At 39.4% G+C, this 13,345-nt stretch overlaps 1 pseudogene; it reads left to right on the forward strand.

Moving 5' to 3' along the window:
* Positions 1–4,674: 4,674 nt before the first annotated feature.
* LOC108956283 lies at positions 4,675–7,577 on the forward strand (annotated as a pseudogene).
* Positions 7,578–13,345: the final 5,768 nt, after the last annotated feature.

Here is a 13,345-nt window from a genome sequence, read left to right on the forward strand (position 1 = left end):
CATGGCGATCGCAAGCATTGAGTGTTCATCTACAAGATGATGCTGGAGATGCAGCGGCTTACACAGGAGGACATTGGGCAGTTTTTGGTTAAATACACTGAGTGGAGGTCCGCAGCGAGGGAGATGGAGGTGCAAAGGAACAATGAGGTTGACGGCTGAGCGATGGAGGAAGCAGAGAGGAACGATTAAGAAAATGAGTATAAGATAGGGAGTATCTCGTGAAAATGGATGCATTTGTTAGGGTTTTTAGAGCAATTATGCATTATATGAATTGGGTGATGTTTGCTGATGTGGACAAAATCAAAAAAGAAAAACCATGTTAATTTTCCAAGAAAAAAAGTCAACAGAAAATTCTCAAGAGATAATTTTGGTTAGGAATTGCGTGTCCAAAATGAATATGAACTTAGGCAATTTTTTGAATTTCTTTAAAACGGGGCTCTTAACTCATTGAATTCTTAAAGCTCACCCATTTTTGCCAGCCCCACTATGCACTTTGGCCACACTCTTTTTTTCTTGACCTCGCCGAAATTTCCGTGTCATGCATGTGCCAGAAGTGTGTTGTACATTGATTGCGAGTGCTGTGCATATTTAGTACACATTTTCTAGAAGGACTTCAGGTTAAGGACTATGGAGAGCTTTCATATATAATTTAGATTTAATCATGGTTAAAGTGTGCTGGTTTGACACTATTGAGCGGGAAGGACTTTAGGAAGAAGGATAGTGAAGGAGGAACGAAGGACTTTAGCCAATGAAGAGTTAGAATGCTTCTGGGAATGTAGAACTCAATACAGAAAGAGTAATAGAATGGAAAAGTTCTTGATAATTCCTTAGTACACGTTGCATTACTATCAAACTTAAGCGAAAATTGAGTTTGAATTTTAATTGTGCCGATGCAACTAGTAAAGTCAAGAAATTTGGTTCATGACCATGTAATCTTACCGAGCGCAAATTTGGATTGTTAACTATGCTTGTTCAAAAGCTGTGGTGCCCATGGAAAGTCTACCTAAAAACAATTAGGAGCACAATAGCCTAATTGTGAAGGCACTACCTGTTTATTTTGTGAAGCAACAAGAGTGCTATTCATGCTGGAATGTCATTAGAGCTGCTATGACCAACTTGATCCTCCCAAAGTCTCGACTCTAGAGATCTCTCTAAGATTGAGATACTTTATTTAAGTAGTAGTTATGATTCAAACTAGATATCTTATAACAGTGTGAAACTCTCATGCTAACATACGAGACATGACCGTTACAAGTCGTTGCCTCCTATTATTCTTTTGTTGGAAAAAAGAACAAACTGTTTGACAAACGAAGAGATTTTGCATGTGGGTGAACACGAGTATATGTGGAAAAAGCGAGGAATGGGAGAAACTCAATCCCAACACCAAAGCAATGCTCTTTAGGGTTTGACCAAAGTTATAGAGCTTTCTTTTTTGGAGGCCGAAAAGGATGGGGAGCGGGGGGGATTGATCTACAAAATAAAGCTCAAAAGTTGATAGGAGGAATGGAAGGTGGGGTTTCATGCATGTTACCATGCGTAGGGAGGTACCAACCTTGTTGTATTTAATTGAAAAATGGTGGGTCAAATCAAAGAACATGAAGTAGGGATGCATCATAGAATAAAGATAACAATTGCCAACAAATTTCCTTTCTATCCAGCCAAATCCAAGAAGGAAAATGATGACCAAAAGGAAAGACCCTCAATTATTGTTTACTTAAATCAATTTAGTCCTTTGAGATCAAACATGTTGTCTAAAAGTGCATCACTTTCGTGAGCCTAAATTTAATCAGACAGAGAAAATTGGAACAGATCATACTTTCTTTTTGTAAAAAGGGTATAAGGATATCCCCATATGTAAACCTGGAAATTGCTTAAGAAATGAGATGCAAGAAACTCTTAGCTCTATTTGGGACATTGGGAAGAATGAGGGGAATGAAAATTTGAGTGGAAAATGTCGAAATATTTTAAAGTTATGCGCATCTTCTCTACATTGTCCTCCCTCAAGTGTCTTCGAAACATCATTAGCGCCTGTTAAGAATTTGTTGTATCACTTTGAGTCAATTGGTAAGTCACTTTCGTTCCAAGCAAGGGGCACTATAATAAGCTATTAGATCTAGAAGCTATCTCCTCGTAGTATGTAGGTAAAGATGCCCTGTAGTTTTCAGGTCAATTCTTCATTTGCTATGTGGTGACTGCAATAGTTGAGATCGAAAGATACCCAAATCCATCCCTTTCAAAGCTGTCAGCGTCATTAATCATGCATTTGATGTACTTCCATTGGATATGGAGATTGACATGATTTCCTAATCATCTTTCTCTATAAAAGACAATGAAAGATTGTTTTAGGCCTAATCATCCTCCCCTTGAACTTCTCAACAGCGTCTACGATACTTTCAAGATCAGATGACGTCTATTTCTCCGATCGAATTAGGCAGACCATCCATACCGAGATCAAAAACTCCTTGGCAAAATCACTTCCTCTCGACCTAGCTCGAAGGGTTCACTACAGATTGGATCAGCACTTGAGATCTCATATTTCTTAAGCACAAAGTTCAAATATTTATCTCACCACGTTACCAATTAAACCCTAAAGCAGGGTGATCATAGTCCATTACAGATGTTGCAAGTATCTCTTCTTAGCGCGTCCTGTTCCATATTGCATGAGAAAGATCTCAACACATCCCCTGTTAAAGTTTAATTTCTTGAAGGATGGGACTCAATATCCAATAATCTCCCAATAATTGGTGTAGATAACAAGAATCTTGTTTATGGCAACCCTAAATGCAATCCATGTTAAGCTAATCCCTTATAATAATACAATAGTGGAAAGATTACAACAGTGGTTTTTATTGTCAAGGTTTTTCATATATGGAACATTATCAACGTTATTATTGAATCGCTTAAACTTTTTAGTTTAAAAGGCAAGGTACTCACCTCCAACATGTTAGAAGAGCCGGAGATCGAGATTAATTTCTCGCACTCTTCTTCATTCGTCTGTACGTTAGCCTTCTTTCAGTGCGTGGGTTTAAATGTTACTGCAACGGACTTCTTATAAACCAAGCAATTCGAACATTCAAAACAAATTATTGTCCTCTCTACTTTACCTAAGAGGACAAGTGTCGAGGTTTTCTACACGCACGATACATATGCAGGTACATAATTAAAGGAACGCGGGATCGGTGCCGGGGTTTTAAAGTACCTCATCCGTGGGAAATGCGGATGGGATCAGGTTCTCAATTGGACGTTCGGCTAAAAAGTGCTTGGCAATTGGGTCCTATATAGAATATGGATGAATGGTGCACATCCATGTAATGTTTCTCCGACAATGATATAGCATAACCTAAACAACACTTTCTTTCCTCTATGGCCCCCCTTCAAACACCTTTACAAGTTACAGATCCACAACTTTTCTATCCCGACAAGTAGAGAATCGGATAAGATCACTAAGGTACAAGCTTGGAGGCTGTCCAAACACAATGTAATTTCAGGTTTTGTGCATTAGACTTGTGATCATGGAACAAGACGATTACTCAACATCATCTAGCGATTATTTCAAAGCCATTTGTCCTATGCTGCTGCTGCTGCTGCTGCTCTCTCTCTCTCTCTCTCTCTCTCATATATGACCATAGATTGATGATAAATTATAGTTAATTGGCAATAAATTAAACGTAATTAGTGGAGGGAACAATGCGAAAAGAATCGAAGATCCACTGGTAAGTGATGAGTATTCTATTTCTTGTCGAGTTCGAGAATCACAATAGCATCAGGATGGATCAAATCTGTATTACTCCTTGGCGATATGCTAATGGGACTCATAAACTTTTTCGTCCCATCGCTTTATTTCGAAGAGAAACTAATGATGATTTGTGCTACGGTTTCTCTTTTAGTCGTTTTTATTAAGTCATTTCCGTAAGAAATGTGTTATGCAAATCACGTTGAATGACCTACACAAATGAAAATTTAGTATTACATGAATCACTCCATAATTTGCTTTTTTCTTCCAATGTCTAGGCCAATAAGCTATTTTATCGAATCATTTTAACCATTCAAAATTAACCAATCTGGAAATCGTTTTGCTTTTTGAACGTGAATTACCACAAATTAACCGGAAGATTATCTAGAAAGTTAAGGAATCCGACTCTCGCTCAATTTGAGGAGACCTTTTGTATTTCGTGAAACTATCTTCGTCATTTAGCATGCGAAGCATATCTCTAGCAGCTAATAAGCATTCACGCATGCGGCCATCAAAATTCTTAATCCATTGTCTGCAAGTCAAATCTAAGTCATTCCATTCAATGAAATTGTCACAATCTTGTCGACTATATTATATGCATATGATGGACTCCCCAATCTCCAATTAAATTAATCGAGGGGGAAAAAGGGTCTTTCGAGATTTACAAGCTAAGAGAGAGAGAGAGAGAGAGAGAGAGAGAGAGAGAGAGAGAGAGAGAGAGACGATGGGGATTGGCGATCAATCTGAAGCGTTGAACGTTATACACAAAGCCTTTGATCAACTATATCTTCTCTGCCCACCAAATTGCTAATAGCATCACCCCCTCTTTCTCTCAAACTAAGCTTCAAAGGCCTGAAGTCTCCACCATGGTTAGCTATACTTCACCTCTCCGCTACACTTCACCGCCACCCTCTCCCCCCTCCAACTTCTCTCTAGTATGATCATCTTTCAATGCGTTCATGCAGGAGGAGGGAAAAGCTATAACCAAGACAGGCGAAGACTCTTTAGGCTCATGGAAGAAAGGAAAAGGAGGATTCCGAGCTTCCGCATTCATTTTCGGTAATTACAATCGATGCGTTAACTCCAATCATAACATCCCTGGTGAAAAATCGTAGATTTTATCGGACCTCTTATGTTATTGATATATGTGCAGTCCCGTATCAACAGTCTTTTTTATGTCGACGTTAGCAGAAGTAAACATCTTCTGTTTTTCGTGGTTGTGAGTCGTCACCGTCTATTGGACTTGACATTTTCACCTTCTTTTTTTCACTCGACAGTCCAGTCGGGGCTCGACAACATGGGGTTCGTCGCGAACATGGCGACCTTGGTTCTATACTTCCTCTATGTGATGCACTTCGATGTGGCAACCGCTTCTAACACTTTGACGGACTTCATGGGTTCAACCTTCTTGCTCACGCTCGTTGGTGGCTTCATTTCCGATACCTACTTGAGCAGATTCACGACATGTCTTATTTTCGGAAGCATCGAAGTTTTGGTACACTGATATTCTTCATTTGGGATGACACTGACTTTTGATTTCAGCTACAACTCTAGGATCGACTTTGGTTCATGATCTAGTCTAGCTTAATGCCTTGTGACTTGCGCTAAATTGCATGCAGGGTTTGGCAATGTTAACCATTGAGGCCCATTCCAAGCATTTACACCCGGACCCACGTGGGAAATCAAGCTGCATCCACGGAGGGACAGCTACTTACTTCTATGCCACCCTCTGCCTCTTGGCCCTCGGCTACGGTGGTGTCCGTGGTGCGTTCCCCGCGCTTGGCGCGGATCAATTCGACCAGAGGGACCCTACCGAGGCTGGCGCTCTCGCCACCTTCTTCAACTATCTCACCCTCTGTACCACGGCCGGCGCCACCATTGGGGTCACGGCCATCGTGGGTCAGCATGAACAAAGGTTGGCACTGGGGTTTCTTAATGGCAACAATCGCTAGCTTTATTAGCTTTGTCGTTTTGGCTATGGGAAAGCGTTTTATCGCCTGCAGCGGCCCGGAGATAGCCCACTCGTCCGAATTTGGCAGGTATAGTTATTGGGTTCCTTCTTCGATTAGTACTAGGAGAGAAATTTTGGCAACCAACGACATGCATGTGCACCCATTAATCTCTACCGTATGTGGTGAGATCTTTAAAGTTACTGCAACCAGGTACATGTGCAACATGTTTGGAATACAAAAGGTTACTATATAACATGGGTTTATGCGATGTAGTAAACTGCAATACGGTCTCTAATTACATGAGCCAAAAAGTAGAAGATTCCGCCACTTGGATACCATTAGATCGAGCGAGATCCATACCATTAGATCGAGCGAGATCCAGCGGGACACCTCTGCTTGGTCCGGCTAATTTATTTTCATAAATAGATATCTAAGTAGGTCGAATTCAAGCCCACAATAAAAATTTATCGCGTCATTCTTGTAAATCAATCTCGGTATATGTAGTCCAATGAAAAAGCAGATTAGAGGATGGAACTCAAGTTTGTTGCTGTCATAATCGGACAGGTTGTGCTTCTGGCCATCAAGAACAGGAAGTTGCCTTTACCAGAGAATTCAGCTTACTTGTATGAGATCGGCGACAAGGAGAGCAGTGCCTTAGCAGTGGCCAAAATCGCTTATACCGACCAATTCAGGTAAGAACGCGTTAACACAACATCGATCGACGAATGTAGATTTATCCCAACGCCTAAATAATTATCGAGCTGAAGGCTCGGATGTCGATCCATAGTTTGGCAATGCGAATGACTGATTGATCTTATGCTCGGGAGCAGGTTCCTAGACAAAGCAGCAATCTTACTGAAAGAATCAAAGCCTGAGCCCTGGAAAGTGTGCACAGTGACCCAAGTTGAAGAGGTCAAAGTCCTGACCAGGATGCTTCCAATCTTGGCCAGCACCATCATCATGAACACATGCATGGCCCAACTCCAGACCTTCTCGGTCCAACAGGGCCAACTCATGGAACCGCACCTCGGGACCCTCAAGGTCCCGGCACCGTCCATTCCCGTCATTCCCCTCCTCTTCATGTCCATCCTCATCCCGATCTACGAGTTCATATTTGTCCCCTTTGCCCGCAAGCTCACAGGCCACCCGTCGGGCATCACACAGCTCCAGCGTGTTGGGGTTGGCCTTGTCCTGTCCGTGATCTCCATGGCCGTTGCTGGGATTGTTGAGGTCAAGCGACGAAACGAGTTTAACAAGACCCCTCCCCATGTCATTAGCCTCTTCTGGCTGTCTCTGCAGTATGGCATCTTCGGGATCGCTGACATGTTCACGCTCGTCGGGCTGATGGAGTTCTTCTACAAAGAGGCGCCGGTCGGGATGAGGTCACTCTCAACGTCGTTCACTTGGCTCTCACTGTCCTTCGGCTACTTCTTGAGCTCCATCTTTGTGAACATCATCAATGCGGTCACCGAGAAGATCAGTCCTAGCAAGCAAGGATGGCTACATGGGCTGAACATCAACAAGAATAATGTCAATCTGTTCTACTGGTTCTTGGCCGTCCTGAGCACGCTCAACTTTGGAGTATACCTGCTCGCCGCCTCTTGGTACAAGTATAAGACGAACGACCCTGCTGATTCAGAGATGGAATTGGGGGCCACGGACGGCATGCCTCTAATTGCAAGCAATAAGCTGACGACCGACCAAAGCACTCAGAACGACCTGTGATTAATCCTGTTACCTTTGCAGCCAAGCCTGTCAGCTAAAGACGATAATGCTGCAGAAAAAACGGAAACTGCTGTTGAAGGAGATCATGTAAGCTAGGTGCAAAGCACAATCAACTGCAAGATTAAGATTGGTATATTGGGAAATAGATTGTCCTCTACTTTGCCTTTAGTTTTGGTTGGGCCGACGTTGCGCGTGGTGTGCAGTGATCAGTCAATTGCAGCTTATCGGCACACCCTTGGCTTGGATTCTGAAGTTAAGTTTTGATATGGGTTTTCGGTTTCTATATAATTAAAAGCCGCTTTTACAAAGTCTCCGGTGTTTCTTCATTAATCATATGTCTACAATGCCCTTCGCAATTGTGAAAGGACATCTCTGGGAACTCTTTAATTTCTAATATTACCTGATTTTTCATTCATTTTTTCTGGTGTTTTAAACTGTCTTTCCACTTTCATTGTCCGTCTCCGTGCTCGAGTCAGAACTCTGAAACCATCTAACTGGAAAGCCAAAAGCATGCACAACACTTGTGCAGCCTCGACGAACCCAAGGCAAAACCGATCTCCAAGCACCACCAGACCGGCAAACCACAAATAAAAGACTAAACAAAATAACTCCAAAAACCAGGATTGATAGATCGAGAAAAACCAGGATAATAAGATCAACCCGTGGTTGCTAGGGGAGAGCTCTAGGAGTATCTTTTCGGTGGTGTTTAGTGTTTAAGGTTTGTTAAATGTTCTTATGACGAGGAACGTTTACAAAATGTGCATTGACGCTTATGAGGAGTGCTTCCACGTGAGGTTTTTGTTGTAACCAGTTTGTATTGGTCTTTCCCTATGTCGATGAAAATGGGGCAATAATTTACCACTTTTAAACTTGTTCATGATCATATCTTTCTCGGAACTCAACCAACTAATATTAAATTAACCCCAGCAGCAACCAGTCATGATATTCTAGCAACATCAACCCCAAACTAGTAATTATAGTTTTGAAAACAAAAAAGATGAAGTTGGAAAAAACACCCATAAATTTTACATGGAAAACCCAATGCAAGAAAAACACGAAAGCGTTTAAAAAATTTCCACTAATCATCAAGAGTAACATGAATAGTTCATCACTTGTCACACATATTGAGAATCCTCATTTTAGCAAAACATCAGTACATCATATTCACAAAGGTGGTTTAATCCGAAGAAGCAAGAAAGATCAAACCGCTCCTGGTGAAATTGTGAGACAATTTGGAGATGGATTTCAACGAAGAAAACTTATCAACTTGTAGATCTTGAACTCACTAATAACATATTAGTTTCAGCCAATTCCGACAAAGTTTCACCATCAAATCTAGACTACCTCTTTAAAGCTACACTCTCTGCCTTTTTTCTCTGCTTCAGCGAAAGCTCTTCTCTCTCTACCTCTATCAGAAAGTTCATCATCTTTTCTTTTCTGGTTTTTTTCTTTTTCTTTTCAAAATGATGAGCCAGCCCCCACAAGGTGGACTCAGCCCAATAATTCTCATCCTTTGCCTTATAAGTGAAGCTCTATCATGCCCGCTTTATTTTTGCAAGAATCTAATCTCATCATGGGCAAGATTTTAATCATCATATTGTTATTGGTGTGGACTTACTCAACCGGACTTCTTATCTAGTTTCTCTTAGATCCAATAATATTTCACATCAATATATTTCGATCTTGAAAGTAACATTAGATTTTTGGTAAGGTAGATAGTGTTTGCGCTATCATAATATTTCTCTCACTTCAAATCAAAATCCCGTAGAAATTTCTTCATCCACAAGAGTTACTTAACTCATTCGGTAATTACAATATACTATGCTTCGGTTGTAGACAAAGCAACACATTTTTACAACTTGATTGCCATGAAATTGCCCTTGTAGCAAAAGTCATCATGCAACCTATGTGAACTTTCGAGAGTCAATGTCAACAACATAATTTGCATATAACAATGAGCTTCCTGTTTTCACAACACAAGTAGAATTTGGAAGTGCCCTTAGGATAACTCAATATCCATTTTTTAGCAACCCTACACTCTTTAATTGGATTTGAGAGAAACTACTTATAACACCAATTGCATAAGCAAAATCTGGTCTTGTACAAACTATGACATACGTTAAACAACCCATGGCTGATGCATAAGTAATTTCCATAATCTCTTCCTTGTCTTTCTCACTCATAGGCAACTTGAAGTGCCTAGCAAGTGGAGTACTTACTCGTTTGCATTTCCTCATATTGAATCTCTCAAGCACTTTTTCAATGTATACCAAAGTTTAAAGTTCTTCTGAATACTAGTAATTCTCATGTCAAGTATATGCTTAGCCAACCCTAAATCTTTCATCACAAAAGTTTTACTTAACTCATTTTTTGAGAATTTTTTGTAAAGACACAAGAATTCGAATTGATCTTACCATATTTATGATTTTCCATGAATGATTTAAATTTCATGTATGACTCACATGTTTAAGACACTATAAGTTTTTCCTCAACCTAAAATATAATATGCTCCTAGCATTTAGCTTTAAAACCCTCTGACTATTCTATATATTTTTTCTTCTTTTAAGTTTTTATAAAGAAAAGTTGTCTTTGGGTTAAGCCACTCAATTTCTATATCCCAAGTAGCTGCTAAACCAAGAAGAATTTGAATAGAAGATGTTTGTACCACTAGTGAAAAATTCTTTTCAAAGTCAATTCATTCCTTTTGAAGAAAGCCCTATACAACAAACCTAACATTGTATCAAGGTCACAAGCTATAATTTTCAGTCTTTAAGTTATTACACCTACTTGTTTTTCAGTATTCTCTTGTCTTTAGGCGGCTTCACAAATTCAAATTGGTAGTTCTCCTACAAAGATATGAGCTTCTCTTACATGGCTTCACGCCACTCATTTATTTGGTCACATGACACAACCTCTTAATAAGTTTTGGCTCTCTTACGTTAGTGAGTAACACATGCTTGTTCAGCAGATATCTCTGCGAAGGTCTGCCCTCTCTTGTAAATCTTCTTACTTGAGGCATGACTAGTTCTTCCTGTTCAATGGTCTATTCTAGCTTAACGGGCCACGTTCAATTTTTTTACTTGTCTTAGTTGAAGAATCGACATTCTGTGTGGAGTCAACGGCTTCATGATTGCATGATTTCTTTGCAATTCCCCCATGATTTCCACCCAATAGGACACGAGGATTTGGGTTTAGACTTGCAGAGTGCTAAGTTGCTTTCTTTGACCTTTCTAACTTGTTGATATGTTCAATAGTTTAATGCTCAAAGAAAATCACATCTTAACTTTTAAATATTTTCTTTGCAACTGAAACTCATAACCCGTAACCAAATTTTTAATGTCCATAATCTAAGAAAATACATTGCTTAAACTTGTCATCGAGCTTGGATCTTTCATTTATCGGAACATGAATGGTTTGCCCCCACAAAACTTTTGATGATTTTATGAAACATCTTTCCCACTCTAAACTCTTTGGAATATCCCTTTAAGAGGCACTGCCGGAGAAAGCTTTGATCAATAAGAAAAACAAATGGAATGATTTACGTAGCTTCATGTGAGAGAGCATACATTGAATCCGATTATTAATTGTTCAGTTCATTCTCCACGTTACTCTATTTTGTTGCGTTGTTTTCGGAGTAATCTTCTCAAGCATGATATCATGATATTTATGATAACATTTGAACAAGCCTTTATATTCACCACCATTGTTAGCTCAAACACATTTAAATTTCTTTTCAGTTTCTCTTTCCATGTTGACAAGAAATTATTTGAAAGCTTCAAACACTTGGTTTTTAGATTTCAAAGTAAAAACTTACACTTTTATAAAATAATCATCAATAAAAGTTACAAAATATAATGCACCGCCAAATGTTTTAGCATCCATGTAACAAAAAGCCATGTGAACTAAATAAAGTACATTTGATGTCATGTGACAAGAGGAACTATGAAATACAAATTTAATTTGTTTACCCATTAGGCAATGAGTACTTTCAATCATATTTTTCTCTTTTAATGGTAGAAGGTTTTTTTTTTTTTTTTTTTTTTTTTTTTAAATGAGAGCTTCAAGCCCCTTCATTTTGAAATGACCAAATCTCATATGCCAAAGTCCAACCGAGGAGTCCTCTATTGCATTTACCTCCTCCTTGATTAACTTAACTTGCACGGGCTAGAGATTGAAAGTCTTTTTTCCCTTAGCCACCATCATTGAACTTTTCATTGGTTTCTATTTGCCATCGTAAACTATATTGCAGAAACCATCATCATCTAAGGCACATGTGGGAATCAAATGAAGAAGAATGTTTGGAACATATTTGACATTTCTTGGAAGCAAATTACACCCAACATCAGTTTCTTAATAAACATCTCATGCCAATAATCTTAGAAATATGACTGTTGTCCATCCTAGCACAATAGAAATCAACATTGCGATAGGATACGAAAAATTCATGCCTTGAGGCAACATGAAATGAGATTGTGGAGTCAACAATCCAACTAGACTCTTGGCATGTCACGCCCCGATCCTTGGGCACACATCCTTCTACTTTGTCGATTTTATAATGCGATATTACAGGACTACGTATCGCCGGCCCTTTCATTTATTAAGCACATGCGGAAGCGGTTATAAATCCCCAAACAATAACACAATAGGATAGAAAAGTAAGGCCATATTTTTCATATTGAAATTCACAACCAAACTTTTATACATGGCATAACTCAAAGTCTATTCACAAGATTATTCATAACATTCTAGTCACACTATTCACATTTAGACATGATTCACAAAAGAGGATGTGATCTCAGTTCTCATCCGGGTCGTACTTAGGATCATCCTAATCCTCTTCTGACTCTTCTTCACTAAGCTCACATCCTTCAAGCTCTTCATCTTTTATCGGCTCATCGTTCTTTTCTGGTTCCTTCTTCACAGGCTCATCTACGGGCCTGAAATGTTGTCCCACAATCAGGATGAGACTACGTCTTAGTAAGTTCTACTCTACTAAGACTCGATTAGGAAACCAATACGCTAACCGGGCTGTCTATGCACGCACAGGTTAGAGGACTTACATTGGCCTCAGTTCCTTCCTGCAAGTTAGTATATATATCAAATATACATCATCACATCACATCACCCAATCAAATCGAATCATTGATCAATCAACCTAGTCGATTACATGTCATCCAAATTATCTCTTGATCGACCCCTTCCATACTTTCTATAAGTCTGATCAACATCCAAGACTACTCACCCTAGGTGATATATAGATAGTATGTTATCTTATCTCCATATGACATATAGAGTCATCGAGCTATCAAATCATACCGTACTGTCTCAAGATAATTTGTAGGATTATCGAGCCGGTATATCATACCGTACTGTCTCAAGATAATCTGTAGAGTCACCGAGCCGTTAGATCATACCGTCCTATCTCAAGATGACATATAAAGTCATCGAGCCGGTATACACACAATTTATCATACCGTATTGTCTCCAGATGCTCCGTAGAGTCATCGAGCCGGTAGATCATACAATTTATCATACCGTATTGTCTCAAGATGCTCCGTAGAGTCATCAAGCAGGTAGATCATACAATTTATCATACTGTGCATGTCTCAAGATGCTCCGTGAGTCATCGAGCGGTATACACGCCATTCAAAGCAAACAATCAAATAACCAATTTTATCATTTCCGATAAAATGCCGTGTGTGGGTACACGATTGGCCCTAGCCAAAATATAATAATTTCATTTTTATAAATCCCACCATTTTCTGTAGTCCATTCAAATATTTTTGGCATTATCAACCAATGCCCGGTTATTTTCAATTAATAACCGAATATTATTCAATTAAAGAATAATTCTAAATTTCACAAATAATTAAATTCAGCATGAAATAAAGCTCAATTAAATAAACGGACTGCGCCATGACAATTAGCATAAAAT

This window comes from Eucalyptus grandis, chromosome 2 (genome assembly GCF_016545825.1).
Source record: "Eucalyptus grandis isolate ANBG69807.140 chromosome 2, ASM1654582v1, whole genome shotgun sequence".
Classification (NCBI taxonomy): Eukaryota; Viridiplantae; Streptophyta; class Magnoliopsida; order Myrtales; family Myrtaceae; genus Eucalyptus; species Eucalyptus grandis.